The following is a 5,358-nucleotide window of genomic DNA, read 5'->3' as shown; positions in this document are numbered from 1 at the left end:
TCTTTTCTTATCCTGGGTGCCAGAACACATCTGTTCAATGATCCTGCCACTGAACACGGCAGAGTGATCAAGCCCTCAGTATATCTGGGAGGCAGGAAGGGCAGCTTATTTTTGATCTCCACATGACTTCTTCTGTGTCCATCTCATTCCAATCTTCAAAGGAGGATGACATTTATGGATGCAAGACTGAAATCAGCCAACAGAGTCCAGCTGAAGGGTCACGTGCAGCTCCATGATGTCACCTGTGTCATCTCCCTCGAGCCAATATCCTGACCTTTCCCATCCGGGTAGCCTGAGTTGAGGGGGCTCCGTTCATTAGGCAGCTGTGCTGTTGCAACAGCCAGGCTAAAGCCATGCTCCTATTTGCCAACACCCAGCTGACATGCTAAGCATGGGAGTTGTCTGGTTTATTTACCTGCAAGGAGATTTAATCCACGTAAGTGTCTGACTTGGGCCCCACTTTCACCCCGATGAATCACTGAGTGGGGCTAGTATGAGGGACCCGTCCAGGGCTTCAGCTACCTTCTCTATGTCTGATAGCTCTTTAGGTTCAAATGTAGCTGCTGAGCACCATAAACACCTCCCCAAAGATGCTTATTAGGAAAACATCCAAGCAATATTGCTAATTCACTTGCAGGAGCAGAGACCTATTGAGCAGCACCAAATGGTGTTGGATAGTAGAGGCAGGAACAAACAGGATGAGAAACCACCCAGGAAGGAGGCAGAAGCAAGCATTCCAGACTGTGCCAGGTTGAGCAGGCTGAGGGCAGGCTGGGAGATGTCTTCTCAGTGGCCCACGCCCCTCCTTTTCATGAGGGTCCGCTGCACTCTGGGCTCAGGTCGGGTTTCCTCTAAAAGCAGGCCCTGAGATGAGGATTTGGTGCCAGCAGTTCATCTGGGAGGTGATCTCAGAAGCCACCATGAAGGATCTGGGGAAGTGAGCTAGGGAGATGGAAGAGACCCAACAAGGGGTGAGCCATTAAGCGGGAGATGCAGTGGGCTGCTGGGGCTCAGTCCTGTTGGAGATGCTGAGAAACTGTGTGGAACACGCCTTAGACTTGGTCTTGCCCTTTACACTGCGGGGAGAGAGAAAGAGGATATTTGTCACGAACTCCTGTCCTTCACTGGTTGACAGCTGCCCCTGGGATGTTGACTCCTCGGCCCTCGCAGCTTCCCTGAGCCGGGCCGAGCAAGGTCTCAAGGCAGACTCGTGTCCCTAGATAGAGACACAGCAAGCCAGCAGCTATGGGAATGTCTTCAGGTGGCCCGGGGGCTGGTGCATGGGTGTGGCCGAGCCTGCTCCAACTCTAGCTGCAAAAAGGACTGTGGTTTCTGGTTAACAGCAAACCCAAACCTCCTCATCTAAAAATAAGATCTGATGAGCCTCAGGGGGAAATGGGATCATTAGAAACCTGAAGGAGATGGCAACCCATTCCAGTATTCTTGCCTGGGAAATCCCATGGACAGAGGACAGGCTACAGTCCATGGGGTCACAAAGAGTCGGACACGACTTAGCAACTAAAACAAGTCGTGCCCGGCTCTTTGCAATCTCGTGGGCTGCAGCATGCCAGGTCTGCAGTCCCCATCCACAATGACTTTGGAGCCCAAGGAAATAAAGTCTGTCGCTGTTTCCGTTGTTTCCCCATCTATTATTTGCCATGAAGTGTTGAGACCAGATGCCATGATCTTAGTTATTTGAATGTTGAGTTTTAAGCCAGCTTTTTCACTCTCCTCTTTCGTGGAAAATGCGCTTATGGTTTTTCCCAGGAGGCATGGTGTGGAATGTGGTGGAGAGCACCATGGCTACCTTGCCAGGCCTGGCATCGCGTGGTGATGCACATCACAGCTCCTCTGTGAGGCCTCCACGACCAGGCTGTCTGGTCAGTGACTGTTCTCTACCAACCCCTGTGTCACCACTAACCACCTACAGTGTCCCTGGGAACTTGTTTTTTCTTTTCTTTTCTTGTGCATACCTGATTTTCCCAACAAGGAGGCAAGGCTCCTCAGCGCCAGAGTCATGACCTACACAAGTCCACCCTCCACGCTGAGACCTCTGAGCTGCTGGCAGTGTGAGCACTGCAGAGTCACCCACCATAAAGCACCACCACGGGCTCCTGGGGAGGCCAGCGTGCTCATCCACTGGGTCACTGGGCAGTATGTTTTCCTTCCTGGGACTGGAAGGAAGCAGCACTTGATTCTAGAGAGAAGCAAAATATGACTTTTACGGAAATGTGTTTAAGATCTAACATGTCAGGCACCGTGTGAGACTGTGATCTGTATTAACTCCTTTACTGTTCATCACATTCCCATTTCATAGATGTGAAAACTGAGGCATAGGCAAGTTAAGCAATGTGCCCAAGCCTCTCATGGGAAAGCTCTTATCTGGACCCTGGGGCCAGGTTCTTTCTTTCCACTGTGGGCACGGCTCCATGGTGAGGAGGGCAGGGAAGTGGGGGGGTGTATGTTCAGTCAGGAGAGTTACCTTGCTCACCATTGTGGGGGTTTGCTTGGAGCCCAAGGCAGGGGTGGCTGCTAGGCTTCTACACAGCCTAGAGCAAGAGGCTGAAAGGCACAAGAGCTGGAGCGACTTGCCTCACCCTGCTTTATTCTGCTTTTCACCATGTCTGCTCCCCTCTTATCTCTCCCAGCAGCTTCATTCTCTCTACACACACATCAGCATATTTTTGCCATTTAAACACCAACTGAGACCGGCCATGGGAGCTGTGTTCCAGTCCCGGGGGAGGAAGTCCGACTGGTGCACCCCCACCAGTCTACCTGTGCTGGGGTGACTGAGCACTAAGCCCACTCTCCACTCCGTCAGTATTTCTGCCCATCCCTGCTTCTAAGATCGCCATTCAGTGGTCACCGTGCTGAGGCAGGATCTGGAGAAGCTGTCACCCAGCTGGCTTCTACTGTTTTCTTTTTCCTACTGGCTTTTGTTTCCAGTTTTTGGGGTCCTCAGCTCTGGGTAAAGTCCTGCTTAACACCAAATGGGAGCCTGTGTGCTCCAGGAAGCGGAGAGAGGACTGAGGAAGAGGGACCCTCATGTCATCTTTGGTTTCTCTGGACCACATGTGCTGAGGGCATCCTGGAAATGACAAGAAGTGGATGGGAAAATGGTGCTCTCTTGGCTCAGTGCTTCTCAATCACGCCTGAAAATTCCTCTGAAAAGGATTCCTCTGAAAATTCTGGCTGGCTTTGGTGGAGCTGGGGTTCAGGCATCACAGAATTTTAGTACCACCCTGGTGATTCTAGTGTGTATCCAGGATTGGGAACATCTATCTTGGGCTTCCTTGGTGGCTCAGTAGTAAGGAATCTGCCTGCTAATGCAGGAGACACGGGTTGACATGGGTTTGATCCTTGGGTGGGGAAGATCCCCTGGAGAAGGAAAGGCAATCCACTCCAGGATTCTTGCCTAAAAAACCTCATGGACAGAAAAGCCTGGTGGGCTACAGTCCGTGGTGTCGCAGAGTTGGACACAACTTAGCGGCTGAACAGCAACATCTTGGCTCTGGTTTGTGGTTGTGAAAGAGAGTTAGAAATGCCAGGGTGAGCTCCAAGGGTCAGCTCCCAGAGAAAATGGCTTGTCTTTTTGTCTGTCTCTTGCTCCTTTATCGTTTGACTTCCCATGAACTCCTATATGGCATCTGTTTTCTACTGCCACCGTGTATCTGTGGCGTCAACCCATGAATTGCACTCTATGTCCAGTTTTTGAGGATCTTCTAACGCAGGGTGTGTAAGGCAGTTTAGGGGGCTGGAGCAGTTCTGCATTGATGCCAGGTCTGCCCAGAAATCCTGTGCTAGGAGGAGGGTCTGTGTGAGTGCCCACCACTGGGGGGCTTAGGGCTCTGCATAAATCACTTTGAAGGTTTAGATCTTTCCTTTAATTAAGAAGTTGCTTCTCGTCCTCCAGGGAGCTGTGGTTGCCTCACTGGCATTCTGCCCGGGGAAATGAGAGCTGAGTGATGCATCAGGAGGCCATCAAGAGAGTGACTTGATGCCATCTCTGGCTCTGTACCCCACTCCTCATTTTTGGAAGGCAGTCGTGGGCATTCTCATGTGGCAGTCAGTGTCTGGGCAGGACACTGGAAAAGCTGATCTGGGGGTTAAGTGGGGGTCTTTCAGAAGCTGTTTAGGTTCAGGGCTAGAGTGCACAGGAGCTGGTGATTAGCCTCCGGTCAAATTAGGACTGTGCGTCCTGCTCCCTGAAGCATAGATTAGATGAGATTTTAGGGGAAGACTGAGATGACTCCCACCAGTATTCTCCATGCCTTATACTTAAGGCTTCTCTGTTGTTGGCTTAAGTACAGTGCAGTAGGTTGCTTCTCCAGTGCAGGAGGCTGAAAGTCCTGCTGAATTGCTTCAGTAAAATGTGGAGGTGATGCTGTTTTATCAATCTCTCTCTGGCGATTGGCAGCTTTTCCCCACGGAACATGGCCTCTGGTCTCAGTGGCTATATTGGCTGGGTGTCTGTTTCACTCAAACAATAGAATGAAACATCTAGAAACCCGTATCTAACTGGGGGATAGAGGAGATTTCTGTCCAGGTGCTAAGGCATGGTCAGATCTAGGGCTCAAATGAGGTATCAAAGCTCCACATTTTCTCCACCTCTTAATACTGCCCTCCTTCACTGATTGCCTTTATTTTCAGGCAAGCTTCTCCATCTGGAAGGAGAGGTGGCTACTGGCAGTCCCAAGCAAGCACCTTCCACATTCACAATCTGATAGTTCTTTCAGTGTTGATATTTTCATTTTCAGGACTGATTCTAATCAGCTCTGCTACCCACTGAGGCTGGGGGAAGGCACACTCCCCTAACCCAGGTACAATGTCCCCCTCACCTAGAGGCGAGCCCACGACCAGATGCAGAGGAGAGGTCTCCTGAGGGGAGAGGACTTCTATGACCAGATCTAAAAGGAGAAAGTGAAGCTGGAGCCATGAAGGCAGTGACTTTCCACCACGGCAGCCAAGTTTGGTTTTCTTCTGGCCCCAGGACAGTGTTGTGGACTCTGTTTGCACTTCCTCCTATCACTGTGATACTATTTAATTGCTTCAGCTGCATAATTGGCAAAATTGGTTAATGTGCCTCATTCTGTGGCTCCATAAGCAGCCTGCACCCTCTCTCTTTTCTTTCTCCATTCCTCTCTGCTCCCACCCTGCACCCTGGCATGAGTCACCATTAATGTTTTTCCAGAACTATACTGCTTTGGAAGGGATAATTCCTTACTTGTATCGGAAGAGGATGAGAGCAATTAGTTGAAGACCTGGGGCCAGCATCCATCTGGGCCTCCTTGGAGGGTTCTGTATTCTGTGGGAGAAGGATAATCTGGTTAGAGATAATTGAGGAAAGCCGATGGGAGG

The sequence above is a fragment of the Bison bison genome, unplaced genomic scaffold (assembly GCF_000754665.1).
Source record: "Bison bison bison isolate TAMUID 2011002044 unplaced genomic scaffold, Bison_UMD1.0 scf7180017864456, whole genome shotgun sequence".
Classification (NCBI taxonomy): Eukaryota; Metazoa; Chordata; class Mammalia; order Artiodactyla; family Bovidae; genus Bison; species Bison bison.
This window is presented reverse-complemented; position numbering follows the sequence as displayed.